Here is a 21,241-nt window from a genome sequence, read left to right on the forward strand (position 1 = left end):
GTCTTAAATAGGTTGATTTTTAAACCAAAAATAGACGTGTAAAAAAGGTTGATTTTTAAACCAAAACTAGACGTCTAAAATAGGTTAATTTTTTTAACCAGAAATAGACGTCTAAAATAGGTTGATTTTTAGATCTAAAATAGGTTGATATATAGACCTAAAATAGACACCTAAATTAGGTTGATTTATAGACCCTTAGGTTGATTTATAGACCTATAGTAGACGTTTAAAATAGGTTTATTTATAGATCTGAAATAGGTTGATTTATAGACCAGAAATAGACGTCTAAAATAGGTTGATTTTTTAGATCTAAAATAGGTTGATATATAGACCTAAAATAGACGCCTAGATTAGGTTGATTTATAGACCCTTAGGTTGATTTATAGACCTAACGTAGACGTCTAAAATAGGTTGATTTTTAGATCTAAAATAGGTTGATTTATAGACCAGAAATAGACGTCTAAAATAGGTTGATTTTTAGATCTAAAATAGGTTGATATATAGACCTAAAATAAACGCCTAAATTAGGTTGATTTATAGCCCCTTAGGTTGATTTATAGACCTAAAGTAGACGTTTAAAATAGGTTTAAAATAGTTCAACATTAAATATGATCATATTTTGGAATTTTGAAGTCTGAACAAGCCGTAAGTTGTATAAATAATGCACAGAAGTTGTTTGGGTTTAACAAGCATATTGATCCGTACATGTGAATTGGTTATTCCTGTACCACTGATAAAGATAAAATTAAGTTGATTTTCAGACCAATAATAGACGTTTAAAAAAGGTTGATTTTTAAACCAAAAATTGACTAAACAAGGTTGATTTTTAAACCAAAAATAGACGTCTAAAATAGGTTGATTTTTAAACCAAAAATAGACGTCTAAAATAGGTTGATTTTTAAACCAAAAATAGACGTCTAAAAAAGGTTGATTTTTAAACCAAATCTAGACGTCTAAAATAGGTTGATTTTTAAACCAGAAATAGACGTCTAAAATAGGTTGATTTTTAGATCTAAAATAGGTTGCTATATAGACCTAAAATGGAACCCTGAATTAGGTTGATTTATAGAACCTTAGGTTGATTTATAGACCTAAAGTAGACGTTTAAAATAGGTTTATTTATAGATCTAAAATAGGTTGATTTATAGACCAGAAATAGACGTCTAAAATAGGTTGATTTTTTTAGATCTAAAATAGGTTGATATATAGACCTAAAATAGACGCCTAGATTAGGTTGATTTATAGACCTAACGTAGACGTTTAAAATAGGTTTATTTATAGATCTAAAATAGGTTGATTTATAGACCAGAAATAGACGTCTAAAATAGGATGATTTTTAGATCTAAAATAGGTTGATATATAGACCTAAAATAGACGCCTAAATTAGGTTGATTTATAGACCCTTAGGTTGATTTATAGACCTAAAGTAGACGTTTAAAATAGATCCAAAATAGGTTGATTTATAGACCAGAAATAGACGTCTAAAATAGGTTGATTTTTTAGATCTAAAATAGGTTGATATATAGACCTAAAATAGACGCCTAAATTAGGTTGATTTATAGACCCTTAGGTTGATTTATAGACCTAAAGTAGACGTTTAAAATAGGTTTATTTATAGATCTAAAATAGACCAGAAATAGACGTCTAAAATAGGTTGATTTTTAGATCTAAAATAGGTTGATATATAGACCTAAAATAGACGCCTAAATTAGGTTGATTTATAGACCCTTAGGTTGATTTATAGACCTAAAGTAGACGTTTAAAATAGGTTTAATTATAGATCTCAAATAGACCAGAAATAGACGTCTAAAATAGGTTGATTTTTAGATCTAAAATAGGTTGATATATAGACCTAAAATAGACGATTTATAGACCAGAAATAGACGTCTAAAATAGGTTGATTTTTAGATCTAAAATAGGTTGATATATAGACCTAAAATAGACGCCTAAATTAGGTTGATTTATAGACCCTTAGGTAGATCTAAAAAATCAACCTATTTTAGACGTCTATTTCTGGTCTATAAATCAACCTATTTTAGATCTATTTTAAACGTCTACTTTAGGTCTATAAATCAACCTAAGGGTCTATAAATCAACCTAATTTAGGCGTCTATTTTAGGTCTATATATCAACCTATTTTAGATCTAAAAATCAACCTATTTTAGACTTCTATTTCTGGTCTATAAATCGTCTATTTTAGGTCTATATATCAACCTATTTTAGATCTAAAAATAAACCTATTTTAAACGTCTACTTTAGGTCTATAAATCAACCTAAGGGTCTATAAATATACCTAATTTAGGCGTCTATTTAAGGTCTATATATCAACCTATTTTAGATCTAAAAATCAACCTATTTTAGACGTCTATTTCTGGTCTATAAATCGTCTATTTTAGGTCTATATATCAACCTATTTTAGATCTAAAAATAAACCTATTTTAAACGTCTACTTTAGGTCTATAAATCAACCTAAGGGTCTATAAATCAACCTAATTTAGGCGTCTATTTTAGGTCTATATATCAACCTATTTTAGATCTAAAAATCAACCTATTTTAGACGTCTATTTCTGGTCTATAAGTCAACCTATTTTAGATCTATTTTAAACGTCTACTTTAGGTCTATAAATCAACCTAAGGGTCTATAAATCAACCTAATTTAGGCGTCTACTTTAGGTCTATATATCAACCTATTTTAGATCTAAAAATCAACCTATTTTAGACGTCTATTTCTGGTCTATTTTAGATCTATAAATAAACCTATTTTAAACGTCTACTTTAGGTCTATAAATCAACCTAAGGGTCTATAAATCAACCTAATTTAGGCGTCTATTTTAGGTCTATATATCAACCTATTTTAGATCTAAAAATCAACCTATTTTAGACGTCTATTTCTGGTCTATAAATCGTCTATTTTAGGTCTATATATCAACCTATTTTAGATCTAAAAATAAACCTATTTTAAACGTCTACTTTAGGTCTATAAATCAACCTAAGGGTCTATAAATCAACCTAATTTAGGCGTCTATTTTAGGTCTATATATCAACCTATTTTAGATCTAAAAATCAACCTATTTTAGACGTCAATTTCTAGTCTATAAATCGTCTATTTTAGGTCTATATATCAACCTATTTTAGATCTAAAAATCAACCTATTTTAGACGTCTATTTCTGGTCTATTTGAGATCTATAATTAAACCTATTTCAAACGTCTACTTTAGGTCTATAAATCAACCTAAGGGTCTATAAATAAACCTAATTTAGGCGTCTATTTTAGGTCTATATATCAACCTATTTTAGATCTAAAAATCAACCTATTTTGGACGTCTATTTCTGGTCTATAAATCAACCTATTTTAGATCTATTTTAAACGTCTACTTTAGGTCTATAAATCAACCTAAGGGTCTATAAATCAACCTAATTTAGGCGTCTATTTTAGGTCTATATATCAACCTATTTTAGATCTAAAAACCAACCTATTTTAGACGTCTATTTCTGGTCTATTTTAGCTCTATAAATAAACCTATTTTAAACGTCTACTTTAGGTCGATAAATCAACCTAAGGGTCTATAAATCAACCTAATTTAGGCGTCTATTTTAGGTCTATATATCAACCTATTTTAGATCTAAAAATCAACCTATTTTAGACGTCTATTTCTGGTCTATAAATCAACCTATTTTAGATCTATAAATAAACCTATTTTAAACGTCTACGTTAGGTCTATAAATCAACCTAATTTAGGCGTCTATTTTAGGTCTATATATCAACCTATTTTAGATCTAAAAATCAACCTATTTTAGACGTCTATTTCTGGTTTAAAAATTAACCTATTTTAGACGTCTAGTTTTGGTCTATTTTAGATCTATAAATAAACCCATTTTAAACGTCTACTTTAGGTCTATAAATCAACCTAAGGGTCTATAAATCAACCTAATTTAGGCGTCTATTTTAGGTCTATATATCAACCTATTTTAGATCTAAAAATCAACCTATTTTAGACGTCTATTTCTGGTCTATAAATCAACCTATTTTAGATCTATAAATAAACCTATTTTAAACGTCTACGTTAGGTCTATAAATCAACCTAAGGGTCTATAAATCAACCTAATCTAGGCGTCTATTTTAGGTCTATATATCAACCTATTTTAGATCTAAAAAATCAACCTATTTTAGACGTCTATTTCTGGTCTATAAATCAACCTATTTTAGATCTATTTTAAACGTCTACTTTAGGTCTATAAATCAACCTAAGGGTCTATAAATCAACCTAATTTAGGCGTCTATTTTAGGTCTATATATCAACCTATTTTAGATCTAAAAATCAACCTATTTTAGACGTCTATTTCTGGTCTATAAATCAACCTATTTTAGATCTATAAATAAACCTATTTTAAACGTCTACGTTAGGTCTATAAATCAACCTAATCTAGGCGTCTATTTTAGGTCTATATATCAACCTATTTTAGATCTAAAAAATCAACCTATTTTAGACGTCTATTTCTGGTCTATAAATCAACCTATTTTAGATCTATTTTAAACGTCTACTTTAGGTCTATAAATCAACCTAAGGGTCTAAAAATCAACCTAATCTAGGCGTCTATTTTAGGTCTATATATCAACCTATTTTAGATCTAAAAAATCAACCTATTTTAGACGTCTATTTCTGGTCTATAAATCAACCTATTTTAGATCTATTTTAAACGTCTACTTTAGGTCTATAAATCAACCTAAGGGTCTATAAATCAACCTAATTTAGGCGTCTATTTTAGGTCTATATATCAACCTATTTTAGATCTAAAAATCAACCTATTTTAGACTTCTATTTCTGGTCTATAAATCGTCTATTTTAGGTCTATATATCAACCTATTTTAGGTCTATATATCAACCTATTTTAGATCTAAAAATAAACCTATTTTAAACGTCTACTTTAGGTCTATAAATCAACCTAAGGGTCTATAAATATACCTAATTTAGGCGTCTATTTTAGGTCTATATATCAACCTATTTTAGATCTAAAAATCAACCTATTTTAGACGTCTATTTCTGGTCTATAAATCGTCTATTTTAGGTCTATATATCAACCTATTTTAGATCTAAAAATAAACCTATTTTAAACGTCTACTTTAGGTCTATAAATCAACCTAAGGGTCTATAAATCAACCTAATTTAGGCGTCTATTTTAGGTCTATATATCAACCTATTTTAGATCTAAAAATCAACCTATTTTAGACGTCTATTTCCGGTCTATAAGTCAACCTATTTTAGATCTATTTTAAACGTCTACTTTAGGTCTATAAATCAACCTAAGGGTCTATAAATCAACCTAATTTAGGCGTCTACTTTAGGTCTATATATCAACCTATTTTAGATCTAAAAATCAACCTATTTTAGACGTCTATTTCTGGTCTATTTTAGATCTATAAATAAACCTATTTTAAACGTCTACTTTAGGTCTATAAATCAACCTAAGGGTCTATAAATCAACCTAATTTAGGCGTCTATTTTAGGTCTATATATCAACCTATTTTAGATCTAAAAATCAACCTATTTTAGACGTCTATTTCTGGTCTATAAATCGTCTATTTTAGGTCTATATATCAACCTATTTTAGATCTAAAAATAAACCTATTTTAAACGTCTACTTTAGGTCTATAAATCAACCTAAGGGTCTATAAATCAACCTAATTTAGGCGTCTATTTTAGGTCTATATATCAACCTATTTTAGATCTAAAAATCAACCTATTTTAGACGTCTATTTCTAGTCTATAAATCGTCTATTTTAGGTCTATATATCAACCTATTTTAGATCTAAAAATCAACCTATTTTAGACGTCTATTTCTGGTCTATTTGAGATCTATAATTAAACCTATTTCAAACGTCTACTTTAGGTCTATAAATCAACCTAAGGGTCTATAAATAAACCTAATTTAGGCGTCTATTTTAGGTCTATATATCAACCTATTTTAGATCTAAAAATCAACCTATTTTGGACGTCTATTTCTGGTCTATAAATCAACCTATTTTAGATCTATTTTAAACGTCTACTTTAGGTCTATAAATCAACCTAAGGGTCTATAAATCAACCTAATTTAGGCGTCTATTTTAGGTCTATATATCAACCTATTTTAGATCTAAAAACCAACCTATTTTAGACGTCTATTTCTGGTCTATTTTAGATCTATAAATAAACCTATTTTAAACGTCTACTTTAGGTCGATAAATCAACCTAAGGGTCTATAAATCAACCTAATTTAGGCGTCTATTTTAGGTCTATATATCAACCTATTTTAGATCTAAAAATCAACCTATTTTAGACGTCTATTTCTGGTCTATAAATCAACCTATTTTAGATCTATAAATAAACCTATTTTAAACGTCTACGTTAGGTCTATAAATCAACCTAATTTAGGTGTCTATTTTAGGTCTATATATCAACCTATTTTAGATCTAAAAATCAACCTATTTTAGACGTCTGTTTCTGGTTTAAAAATTAACCTATTTTAGACGTCTAGTTTTGGTCTATTTTAGATCTATAAATAAACCTATTTTAAACGTCTACTTTAGGTCTATAAATCAACCTAAGGGTCTATAAATCAACCTAATTTAGGCGTCTATTTTAGGTCTATATAACAACCTATTTTAGATCTAAAAATCAACCTATTTTAGACGTCTATTTCTGGTCTATAAATCAACCTATTTTAGATCTATAAATAAACCTATTTTAAACGTCTACGTTAGGTCTATAAATCAACCTAAGGGTCTATAAATCAACCTAATCTAGGCGTCTATTTTAGGTCTATATATCAACCTATTTTAGATCTAAAAAATCAACCTATTTTAGACGTCTATTTCTGGTCTATAAATCAACCTATTTTAGATCTATTTTAAACGTCTACTTTAGGTCTATAAATCAACCTAAGGGTCTATAAATCAACCTAATTTAGGCGTCTATTTTAGGTCTATGTATCAACCTATTTTAGATCTAAAAAATCAACCTTTTTTAGACGTCTATTTCTTGTCTATAAATCAACCTATTTTATATCTATTTTAAACGTCTACTTTAGGTCTATAAATCAACCTAAGGGTCTATAAATCAACCTAATTTAGGCGTCTATTTTAGGTCTATATATCAACCTATTTTAGATCTAAAAATCAACCTATTTTAGACGTCTATTTCTGGTCTATTTTAGATCTATAAATAAACCCATTTTAAATGTCTACTTTAGGTCTATAAATCAACCTAAGGGTCTATAAATCAACCTAATTTAGGCGTCTATTTTAGGTCTATATATCAACCTATTTTAGATCTAAAAATCAACCTATTTTAGACGTCTATTTCTGGTCTATAAATCAACCTATTTTAGATCTATAAATAAACCTATTTTAAACGTCTACGTTAGGTCTATAAATCAACCTAATTTAGGTGTCTATTTTAGGTCTATATATCAACCTATTTTAGATCTAAAAATCAACCTATTTTAGACGTCTATTTCTGGTTTAAAAATTAACCTATTTTAGACGTCTAGTTTTGGTCTATTTTAGATCTATAAATAAACCCATTTTAAATGTCTACTTTAGGTCTATAAATCAACCTAAGGGTCTATAAATCAACCTAATTTAGGCGTCTATTTTAGGTCTATATATCAACCTATTTTAGATCTAAAAATCAACCTATTTTAGACGTCTATTTCTGGTCTATAAATCAACCTATTTTAGATCTATAAATAAACCTATTTTAAACGTCTACGTTAGGTCTATAAATCAACCTAAGGGTCTATAAATCAACCTAATCTAGGCGTCTATTTTAGGTCTATATATCAACCTATTTTAGATCTAAAAAATCAACCTATTTTAGACGTCTATTTCTGGTCTATAAATCAACCTATTTTAGATCTATTTTAAACGTCTACTTTAGGTCTATAAATCAACCTAAGGGTCTATAAATCAACCTAATTTAGGCGTCTATTTTAGGTCTATATATCAACCTATTTTAGATCTAAAAATCAACCTATTTTAGACGTCTATTTCTGGTCTATAAATCGTCTATTTTAGGTCTATATATCAACCTATTTTAGATCTAAAAATAAACCTATTTTAAACGTCTACTTTAGGTCTATAAATCAACCTAAGGGTCTATAAGTCAACCTAATTTAGGCGTCTATTTTAGGTCTATATAAAAACCTATTTTAGATCTAAAAATCAACCTATTTTAGACGTCTATTTCTGGTCTATAAATCGTCTATTTTAGGTCTATATATCAACCTATTTTAGATCTAAAAATCAACCTATTTTAGACGTCTATTTCTGGTCTATTTGAGATCTATAATTAAACCTATTTTAAACGTCTACTTTAGGTCTATAAATAAACCCAAGGGTCTATAAATCAACCTAATTTAGGCGTCTATTTTAGGTCTATATATCAACCTATTTTAGATCTAAAAATCAACCTATTTTAGACGTCTATTTCTGGTCTATAAATCAACCTATTTTAGATCTATTTTAAACGTCTACTTTAGGTCTATAAATCAACCTAAGGGTCTATAAATCAACCTAATTTAGGCGTCTATTTTAGGTCTATATATCGACCTATTTTAGGTCTAAAAATCAACCTATTTTAGACGTCTATTTCTGGTCTATTTTAGATCAATAAATAAACCTATTTTAAACGTCTACTTTAGGTCTATAAATCAACCTAAGGGTCTATAAATCAACCTAATTTAGGCGTCTATTTTAGGTCTATATATCAAACTATTTTAAATCTAAAAATCAACCTATTTTAGACGTCTATTTCTGGTCTATAAATCAACCTATTTTAGATCTATTTTAAACGTCTACTTTAGGTCTATAAATCAACCTAAGGGTCTATAAATCAACCTAATTTAGGCGTCTATTTTAGGTCTATATATCAACCTATTTTAGATCTAAAAATCAACCTATTTTAGACGTCTATATCTGGTCTATAAATCAACCTATTTTAGATCTATAAATAAACCTATTTTAAACGTCTACGTTAGGTCTATAAATCAACCTAATCTAGGCGTCTATTTTAGGTCTATATATCAACCTATTTTAGATCTAAAAAATCAACCTATTTTAGACGTCTATTTCTGGTCTATAAATCAACCTATTTTAGATCTATTTTAAACGTCTACTTTAGGTCTATAAATCAACCTAAGGGTCTAAAAATCAACCTAATCTAGGCGTCTATTTTAGGTCTATATATCAACCTATTTTAGATCTAAAAAATCAACCTATTTTAGACGTCTATTTCTGGTCTATAAATCAACCTATTTTAGATCTATTTTAAACGTCTACTTTAGGTCTATAAATCAACCTAAGGGTCTATAAATCAACCTAATTTAGGCGTCTATTTTAGGTCTATATATCAACCTATTTTAGATCTAAAAATCAACCTATTTTAGACTTCTATTTCTGGTCTATAAATCGTCTATTTTAGGTCTATATATCAACCTATTTTAGATCTAAAAATAAACCTATTTTAAACGTCTACTTTAGGTCTATAAATCAACCTAAGGGTCTATAAATATACCTAATTTAGGCGTCTATTTTAGGTCTATATATCAACCTATTTTAGATCTAAAAATCAACCTATTTTAGACGTCTATTTCTGGTCTATAAATCGTCTATTTTAGGTCTATATATCAACCTATTTTAGATCTAAAAATAAACCTATTTTAAACGTCTACTTTAGGTCTATAAATCAACCTAAGGGTCTATAAATCAACCCAATTTAGGCGTCTATTTTAGGTCTATATATCAACCTATTTTAGATCTAAAAATCAACCTATTTTAGACGTCTATTTCTGGTCTATAAGTCAACCTATTTTAGATCTATTTTAAACGTCTACTTTAGGTCTATAAATCAACCTAAGGGTCTATAAATCAACCTAATTTAGGCGTCTACTTTAGGTCTATATATCAACCTATTTTAGATCTAAAAATCAACCTATTTTAGACGTCTATTTCTGGTCTATTTTAGATCTATAAATAAACCTATTTTAAACGTCTACTTTAGGTCTATAAATCAACCTAAGGGTCTATAAATCAACCTAATTTAGGCGTCTATTTTAGGTCTATATATCAACCTATTTTAGATCTAAAAATCAACCTATTTTAGACGTCTATTTCTGGTCTATAAATCGTCTATTTTAGTTCTATATATCAACCTATTTTAGATCTAAAAATAAACCTATTTTAAACGTCTACTTTAGGTCTATAAATCAACCTAAGGGTCTATAAATCAACCTAATTTAGGCGTCTATTTTAGGTCTATATATCAACCTATTTTAGATCTAAAAATCAACCTATTTTAGACGTCTATTTCTAGTCTATAAATCGTCTATTTTAGGTCTATATATCAACCTATTTTAGATCTAAAAATCAACCTATTTTAGACGTCTATTTCTGGTCTATAAATCAACCTATTTTAGATCTATAAATAAACCTATTTTAAACGTCTACGTTAGGTCTATAAATCAACCTAATTTAGGTGTCTATTTTAGGTCTATATATCAACCTATTTTAGATCTAAAAATCAACCTATTTTAGACGTCTATTTCTGGTCTATAAATCAACCTATTTTAGATCTATAAATAAACCTATTTTAAACGTCTACGTTAGGTCTATAAATCAACCTAATCTAGGCGTCTATTTTAGGTCTATATATCAACCTATTTTAGATCTAAAAATCAACCTATTTTGGACGTCTATTTCTGGTCTATAAATCAACCTATTTTAGATCTATTTTAAACGTCTACTTTAGGTCTATAAATCAACCTAAGGGTCTATAAATCAACCTAATTTAGGCGTCTATTTTAGGTCTATATATATACCTATTTTAGATCTAAAAATCAACCTATTTTAGACGTCTATTTCTGGTCTATAAATCAACCTATTTTAGATCTATTTTAAACGTCTACTTTAGGTCTATAAATCAACCTAAGGGTCTATAAATCAACCTAATTTAGGCGTCTATTTTAGGTCTATATATCAACCTATTTTAGATCTAAAAATCAACCTATTTTAGACTTCTATTTCTGGTCTATAAATCGTCTATTTTAGGTCTATATATCAACCTATTTTAGATCTAAAAATAAACCTATTTTAAACGTCTACTTTAGGTCTATAAATCAACCTAAGGGTCTATAAATATACCTAATTTAGGCGTCTATTTTAGGTCTATATATCAACCTATTTTAGATCTAAAAATCAACCTATTTTAGACGTCTATTTCTGGTCTATAAATCGTCTATTTTAGGTCTATATATCAACCTATTTTAGATCTAAAAATAAACCTATTTTAAACGTCTACTTTAGGTCTATAAATCAACCTAAGGGTCTATAAATCAAGCTAATTTAGGCGTCTATTTTAGGTCTATATATCAACCTATTTTAGATCTAAAAATCAACCTATTTTAGACGTCTATTTCTGGTCTATAAGTCAACCTATGTTAGATCTATTTTAAACGTCTACTTTAGGTCTATAAATCAACCTAAGGGTCTATAAATCAACCTAATTTAGGCGTCTACTTTAGGTCTATATATCAACCTATTTTAGATCTAAAAATCAACCTATTTTAGACGTCTATTTCTGGTCTATTTTAGATCTATAAATAAACCTATTTTAAACGTCTACGTTAGGTCTATAAATCAACCTAAGGGTCTATAAATCAACCTAATCTAGGCGTCTATTTTAGGTCTATATATCAACCTATTTTAGATCTAAAAAATCAACCTATTTTAGACGTCTATTTCTGGTCTATAAATCAACCTATTTTAGATCTATTTTAAACGTCTACTTTAGGTCTATAAATCAACCTAAGGGTCTATAAATCAACCTAATTTAGGCGTCTATTTTAGGTCTATATATCAACCTATTTTAGATCTAAAAAATCAACCTTTTTTAGACGTCTATTTCTTGTCTATAAATCAACCTATTTTATATCTATTTTAAACGTCTACTTTAGGTCTATAAATCAACCTAAGGGTCTATAAATCAACCTAATTTAGGCGTCTATTTTAGGTCTATATATCAACCTATTTTAGATCTAAAAATCAACCTATTTTAGACGTCTATTTCTGGTCTATTTTAGATCTATAAATAAACCCATTTTAAACGTCTACTTTAGGTCTATAAATCAACCTAAGGGTCTATAAATCAACCTAATTTAGGCGTCTATTTCAGGTCTATATATCAACCTATTTTAGATCTAAAAATCAACCTATTTTAGACGTCTATTTCTGGTCTATAAATCAACCTATTTTAGATCTATAAATAAACCTATTTTAAACGTCTACGTTAGGTCTATAAATCAACCTAATTTAGGTGTCTATTTTAGGTCTATATATCAACCTATTTTAGATCTAAAAATCAACCTATTTTAGACGTCTATTTCTGGTTTAAAAATTAACCTATTTTAGACGTCTAGTTTTGGTCTATTTTAGATCTATAAATAAACCCATTTTAAACGTCTACTTTAGGTCTATAAATCAACCTAAGGGTCTATAAATCAACCTAATTTAGGCGTCTATATTAGGTCTATATATCAACCTATTTTAGATCTAAAAATCAACCTATTTTAGACGTCTATTTCTGGTCTATAAATCAACCTATTTTAGATCTATAAATAAACCTATTTTAAACGTCTACGTTAGGTCTATAAATCAACCTAAGGGTCTATAAATCAACCTAATCTAGGCGTCTATTTTAGGTCTATATATCAACCTATTTTAGATCTAAAAAATCAACCTATTTTAGACGTCTATTTCTGGTCTATAAATCAACCTATTTTAGATCTATTTTAAACGTCTACTTTAGGTCTATAAATCAACCTAAGGGTCTATAAATCAACCTAATTTAGGCGTCTATTTTAGGTCTATATATCAACCTATTTTAGATCTAAAAAATCAACCTTTTTTAGACGTCTATTTCTTGTCTATAAATCAACCTATTTTATATCTATTTTAAACGTCTACTTTAGGTCTATAAATCAACCTAAGGGTCTATAAATCAACCTAATTTAGGCGTCTATTTTAGGTCTATATATCAACCTATTTTAGATCTAAAAATCAACCTATTTTAGACGTCTATTTCTGGTCTATTTTAGATCTATAAATAAACCTATTTTAAACGTCTACTCTAGGTCTATAAATCAACCTAAGGGTCTATAAATCAACCTAATTTAGGCGTCTATTTTAGGTCTATATATCAACCTATTTTAGATCTAAAAATCAACCTATTTTAGACGTCTATTTCTGGTCTATAAATCAACCTATTTTAGATCTATAAATAAACCTATTTTAAACGTCTACGTTAGGTCTATAAATCAACCTAATCTAGGCGTCTATTTTAGGTCTATATATCAACCTATTTTAGATCTAAAAAATCAACCTATTTTAGACGTCTATTTCTGGTCTATAAATCAACCTATTTCAGATCTATTTTAAACGTCTACTTTAGGTCTATAAATCAACCTAAGGGTCTAAAAATCAACCTAATCTAGGCGTCTATTTTAGGTCTATATATCAACCTATTTTAGATCTAAAAAATCAACCTATTTTAGACGTCTATTTCTGGTCTATAAATCAACCTATTTTAGATCTATTTTAAACGTCTACTTTAGGTCTATAAATCAACCTAAGGGTCTATAAATCAACCTAATTTAGGCGTCTATTTTAGGTCTATATATCAACCTATTTTAGATCTAAAAATCAACCTATTTTAGACTTCTATTTCTGGTCTATAAATCGTCTATTTTAGGTCTATATATCAACCTATTTTAGATCTAAAAATAAACCTATTTTAAACGTCTACTTTAGGTCTATAAATCAACCTAAGGGTCTATAAATATACCTAATTTAGGCGTCTATTTTAGGTCTATATATCAACCTATTTTAGATCTAAAAATCAACCTATTTTAGACGTCTATTTCTGGTCTATAAATCGTCTATTTTAGGTCTATATATCAACCTATTTTAGATCTAAAAATAAACCTATTTTAAACGTCTACTTTAGGTCTATAAATCAACCTAAGGGTCTATAAATCAACCTAATTTAGGCGTCTATTTTAGGTCTATATATCAACCTATTTTAGATCTAAAAATCAACCTATTTTAGACGTCTATTTCTGGTCTATAAGTCAACCTATTTTAGATCTATTTTAAACGTCTACTTTAGGTCTATAAATCAACCTAAGGGTCTATAAATCAACCTAATTTAGGCGTCTACTTTAGGTCTATATATCAACCTATTTTAGATCTAAAAATCAACCTATTTTAGACGTCTATTTCTGGTCTATAAATCAACCTATTTTAGATCTATAAATAAACCTATTTTAAACGTCTACGTTAGGTCTATAAATCAACCTAATCTAGGCGTCTATTTTAGGTCTATATATCAACCTATTTTAGATCTAAAAAATCAACCTATTTTAGACGTCTATTTCTGGTCTATAAATCAACCTATTTTAGATCTATTTTAAACGTCTACTTTAGGTCTATAAATCAACCTAAGGGTCTAAAAATCAACCTAATTTAGGCGTCTATTTTAGGTCTATATATCAACCTATTTTAGATCTAAAAATCAACCTATTTTAGACGTCTATTTCTGGTCTATAAATCAACCTATTTTAGATCTATTTTAAACGTCTACTTTAGGTCTATAAATCAACCTAAGGGTCTATAAATCAACCTAATTTAGGCGTCTATTCTAGGTCTATATATCAACCTATTTTAGATCTAAAAATCAACCTATTTTAGACTTCTATTTCTGTTCTATAAATCGTCTATTTTAGGTCTATATATCAACCTATTTTAGATCTAAAAATAAACCTATTTTAAACGTCTACTTTAGGTCTATAAATCAACCTAAGGGTCTATAAATATACCTAATTTAGGCGTCTATTTTAGGTCTATATATCAACCTATTTTAGATCTAAAAATCAACCTATTTTAGACGTCTATTTCTGGTCTATAAATCGTCTATTTTAGGTCTATATATCAACCTATTTTAGATCTAAAAATAAACCTATTTTAAACGTCTACTTTAGGTCTATAAATCAACCTAAGGGTCTATAAATCAACCTAATTTAGGCGTCTATTTTAGGTCTATATATCAACCTATTTTAGATCTAAAAATCAACCTATTTTAGACGTCTATTTCTGGTCTATAAGTCAACCTATTTTAGATCTATTTTAAACGTCTACTTTAGGTCTATAAATCAACCTAAGGGTCTATAAATCAACCTAATTTAGGCGTCTACTTTGGGTCTATATATCAACCTATTTTAGATCTAAAAATCAACCTATTTTAGACGTCTATTTCTGGTCTATTTTAGATCTATAAATAAACCTATTTTAAACGTCTACTTTAGGTCTATAAATCAACCTAAGGGTCTATAAATCAACCTAATTTAGGCGTCTATTTTAGGTCTATATATCAACCTATTTTAGATCTAAAAATCAACCTATTTTAGACGTCTATTTCTGGTCTATAAATCGTCTATTTTAAGTCTATATATCAACCTATTTTAGATCTAAAAATAAACCTATTTTAAACGTCTACTTTAGGTCTATAAATCAACCTAAGGGTCTATAAATCAACCTAATTTAGGCGTCTATTTTAGGTCTATATATCAACCTATTTTAGATCTAAAAATCAACCTATTTTAGACGTCTATTTCTGGTTTAAAAATTAACCTATTTTAGACGTCTAGTTTTGGTCTATTTGAGATCTATAATTGAACCTATTTTAAACGTCTACTTTAGGTCTATAAATAAACCTAAGGGTCTATAAATCAACCTAATCTAGGCGTCTATTTTAGGTCTATATATCAACCTATTTTAGATCTAAAAAATCAACCTATTTTAGACGTCTATTTCTGGTCTATAAATCAACCTATTTTAGATCTATTTTAAACGTCTACGTTAGGTCTATAAATCAACCTAAGGGTCTATAAATCAACCTAATCTAGGCGTCTATTTTAGGTCTATATATCAACCTATTTTAGATCTAAAAAAATCAACCTATTTTAGACGTCTATTTCTGGTCTATAAATCAACCTATTTTAGATCTATTTTAAACGTCTACTTTAGGTCTATAAATCAACCTAAGGGTCTATAAATCAACCTAATTTAGGCGTCTATTTTAGGTCTATATATCAACCTATTTTATATCTAAAAAATCAACCTTTTTTAGACGTCTATTTCTTGTCTATAAATCAACCTATTTTATATCTATTTTAAACGTCTACTTTAGGTCTATAAATCAACCTAAGGGTCTATAAATCAACCTAATTTAGGCGTCTATTTTAGGTCTATATATCAACCTATTTTAGATCTAAAAATCAACCTATTTTAGACGTCTATTTCTGGTCTATTTTAGATCTATAAATCAACCTATTTTAAACGTCTACTTTAGGTCTATAAATCAACCTAAGGGTCTATAAATCAACCTAATTTAGGCGTCTATTTTAGGTCTATATATCAACCTATTTTAGATCTAAAAATCAACCTATTTTAAACGTCTATTTCTGGTCTATAAATCAACCTATTTTAGATCTATAAATAAACCTATTTTAAACGTCTACGTTAGGTCTATAAATCAACCTAATTTAGGTGTCTATTTTAGGTCTATATATCAACCTATTTTAGATCTAAAAATCAACCTATTTTAGACGTCTATTTCTGGTTTAAAAATTAACCTATTTTAGACGTCTAGTTTTGGTCTATTTTAGATCTATAAATAAACCCATTTTAAACGTCTACTTTAGGTCTATAAATCAACCTAAGGGTCTATAAATCAACCTAATTTAGGCGTCTATTTTAAGTCTATATATCAACCTATTTTAGATCTAAAAATCAACCTATTTTAGACGTCTATTTCTGGTCTATAAATCAACCTATTTTAGATCTATAAATAAACCTATTTTAAACGTCTACGTTAGGTCTATAAATCAACCTAAGGGTCTATAAATCAACCTAATCTAGGCGTCTATTTTAGGTCTATATATCAACCTATTTTAGATCTAAAAAATCAACCTATTTTAGACGTCTATTTCTGGTCTATAAATCAACCTATTTTAGATCTATTTTAAACGTCTACTTTAGGTCTATAAATCAACCTAAGGGTCTATAAATCAACCTAATTTAGGCGTCTATTTTAGGTCTATATATCAACCTATTTTAGATCTAAAAAATCAACCTTTTTTAGAGGTCTATTTCTTGTCTATAAATCAACCTATTTTATATCTATTTTAAACGTCTACTTTAGGTCTATAAATCAACCTAAGGGTCTATAAATCAACCTAATTTAGGCATCTATTTTAGGTCTATATATCAACCTATTTTAGATCTAAAAATCAACCTATTTTAGACGTCTATTTCTGGTCTATTTTAGATCTATAAATAAACCTATTTTAAACGTCTACTTTAGGTCTATAAATCAACCTAAGGGTCTATAAATCAACCTAATTTAGGCGTCTATTTTAGGTCTATATATCAACCTATTTTAGATCTAAAAATCAACCTATTTTAAACGTCTATTTCTGGTCTATAAATCAACCTATTTTAGATCTATAAATAAACCTATTTTAAACGTCTACGTTAGGTCTATAAATCAACCTAATTTAGGTGTCTATTTTAGGTCTATATATCAACCTATTTTAGATCTAAAAATCAACCTATTTTAGACGTCTATTTCTGGTTTAAAAATTAACCTATTTTAGACGTCTAGTTTTGGTCTATTTTAGATCTATAAATAAACCCATTTTAAACGTCTACTTTAGGTCTATAAATCAACCTAAGGGTCTATAAATCAACCTAATTTAGGCGTCTATTTTAGGTCTATATATCAACCTATTTTAGATCTAAAAATCAACCTATTTTAGACGTCTATTTCTGGTCTATAAATCAACCTATTTTAGATCTATAAATAAACCTATTTTAAACGTCTACGTTAGGTCTATAAATCAACCTAAGGGTCTATAAATCAACCTAATCTAGGCGTCTATTTTAGGTCTATATATCAACCTATTTTAGATCTAAAAATCAACCTATTTTAGACGTCTATTTCTGGTCTATAAATCAACCTATTTTAGATCTATTTTAAACGTCTACTTTAGGTCTATAAATCAACCTAAGGGTCTATAAATCAACCTAATTTAGGCGTCTATTTTAGGTCTATATATCAACCTATGTTAGATCTAAAAAATCAACCTTTTTTAGACGTCTATTTCTTGTCTATAAATCAACCTATTTTATATCTATTTTAAACGTCTACTTTAGGTCTATAAATCAACCTAAGGGTCTATAAATCAACCTAATTTAGGCGTCTATTTTAGGTCTATATATCAACCTATTTTAGATCTAAAAATCAACCTATTTTAGACGTCTATTTCTGGTCTATTTTAGATCTATAAATAAACCTATTTTAAACGTCTACTTTAGGTCTATAAATCAACCTAAGGGTCTATAAATCAACCTAATTTAGGCGTCTATTTTAGGTCTATATATAAACCTATTTTAGATCTAAAAATCAACCTATTTTAGACGTCTATTTCTGGTCTATAAATCGTCTATTTTAGGTCTATATATCAACCTATTTTAGATCTAAAAATAAACCTATTTTAAACGTCTACTTTAGGTCTATAAATCAACCTAAGGGTCTATAAGTCAACCTAATTTAGGCGTCTATTTTAGGTCTATATATCAACCTATTTTAGATCTAAAAATCAACCTATTTTAGACTTCTATTTCTGGTCTATAAATCGTCTATTTTAGGTCTATGTATCAACCTATTTTAGATCTAAAAATAAACCTATTTTAAACGTCTACTTTAGGTCTATAAATCAACCTAAGGGTCTATAAATCAACCTAATCTAGGCGTCTATTTTAGGTCTATATATCAACCTATTTTAGATCTAAAAAATCAACCTATTTTAGACGTCTATTTCTGGTCTATAAATCAACCTATTTTAGATCTATTTTAAACGTCTACTTTAGGTCTATAAATCAACCTAAGGGTCTAAAAATCAACCTAATCTAGGCGTCTATTTTAGGTCTATATATCAACCTATTTTAGATCTAAAAAATCAACCTATTTTAGACGTCTATTTCTGGTCTATAAATCAACCTATTTTAGATCTATTTTAAACGTCTACTTTAGGTCTATAAATCAACCTAAGGGTCTATAAATCAACCTAATTTAGGCGTCTATTTTAGGTCTATATATCAACCTATTTTAGATCTAAAAATCAACCTATTTTAGACGTCTATTTCTGGTCTATAAATCAACCTATTTTAGATCTATTTTAAATGTCTACTTTAGGTCTATAAATCAACCTAAGGGTCTATAAATCAACCTAATTTAGGCGTCTATTTTAGGTCTATATATCGACCTATTTTAGGTCTAAAAATCAACCTATTTTAGACGTCTATTTCTGGTCTATTTTAGATCAATAAATAAACCTATTTTAAACGTCTACTTTAGGTCTATAAATCAACCTAAGGGTCTATAAATCAACCTAATTTAGGCGTCTATTTTAGGTCTATATATCAAACTATTTTAGATCTAAAAATCAACCTATTTTAGACGTCTATTTCTGGTCTATAAATCAACCTATTTTAGATCTATTTTAAACGTCTACTTTAGGTCTATAAATCAACCTAAGGGTCTATAAATCAACCTAATTTAGGCGTCTATTTTAGGTCTATATATCAACCTATTTTAGATCTAAAAATCAACCTATTTTAGACGTCTATTTCTGGTCTATAAATAAACCTATTTTAAACGTCTACGTTAGGTCTATAAATCAACCTAATCTAGGCGTCTATTTTAGGTCTATATATCAACCTATTTTAGATCTAAAAAATCAACCTATTTTAGACGTCTATTTCTGGTCTATAAATCAACCTATTTTAGATCTATTTTAAACGTCTACTTTAGGTCTATAAATCAACCTAAGGGTCTAAAAATCAACCTAATTTAGGCGTCTATTTTAGGTCTATATATCAACCTATTTTAGATCTAAAAATCAACCTATTTTAGACGTCTATTTCTGGTCTATAAATCAACCTATTTTAGATCTATTTTAAACGTCTACTTTAGGTCTATAAATCAACCTAAGGGTCTATAAATCAACCTAATTTAGGCGTCTATTTTAGGTCTATATATCAACCTATTTTAGATCTAAAAATCAACCTATTTTAGACTTCTATTTCTGGTCTATAAATCGTCTATTTTAGGTCTATATATCAACCTATTTTAGATCTAAAAATAAACCTATTTTAAACGTCTACTTTAGGTCTATAAATCAACCTAAGGGTCTATAAATATACCTAATTTAGGCGTCTATTTTAGGTCTATATATCAACCTATTTTAGATCTAAAAATCAACCTATTTTAGACATCTATTTCTGGTCTATAAATCGTCTATTTTAGGTCTATATATCAACCTATTTTAGATCTAAAAATAAACCTATTTTAAACGTCTACTTTAGGTCTATAAATCAACCTAAGGGTCTATAAATCAACCTAATTTAGGGGTCTATTTTAGGTCTATATATCAACCTATTTTAGATCTAAAAATCAACCTATTTTAGACGTCTATTTCTAGTCTATAAATCGTCTATTTTAGGTCTATATATCAACCTATTTTAGATCTAAAAATAAACCTATTTTAAACGTCTACTTTAGGTCTATAAATCAACCTAAGGGTCTATAAATCAACCTAATTTAGGCGTCTATTTTAGGTCTATATATCAACCTATTTTAGATCTAAAAATCAACCTATTTTAGACGTCTATTTCTGGTCTATAAGTCAACCTATTTTAGATCTATTTTAAACGTCTACTTTAGGTCTATAAATCAACCTAAGGGTCTATAAATCAACCTAATTTAGGCGTCTACTTTAGGTCTATATATCAACCTATTTTAGATCTAAAAATCAACCTATTTTAGACGTCTATTTCTGGTCTATTTTAGATCTATAAATAAACCTATTTTAAACGTCTACTTTAGGTCTATAAATCAACCTAAGGGTCTATAAATCAACCTAATTTAGGCGTCTATTTTAGGTCTATATATCAACCTTTTTTAGATCTAAAAATCAACCTATTTTAGACGTCTATTTCTGGTCTATAAATCGTCTATTTTAGGTCTATATATCAACCTATTTTAGATCTAAAAATAAACCTATTTTAAACGTCTACTTTAGGTCTATA

This window comes from Syngnathus typhle, linkage group LG17, assembly GCF_033458585.1.
Source record: "Syngnathus typhle isolate RoL2023-S1 ecotype Sweden linkage group LG17, RoL_Styp_1.0, whole genome shotgun sequence".
In the NCBI taxonomy this organism is placed as follows: Eukaryota; Metazoa; Chordata; class Actinopteri; order Syngnathiformes; family Syngnathidae; genus Syngnathus; species Syngnathus typhle.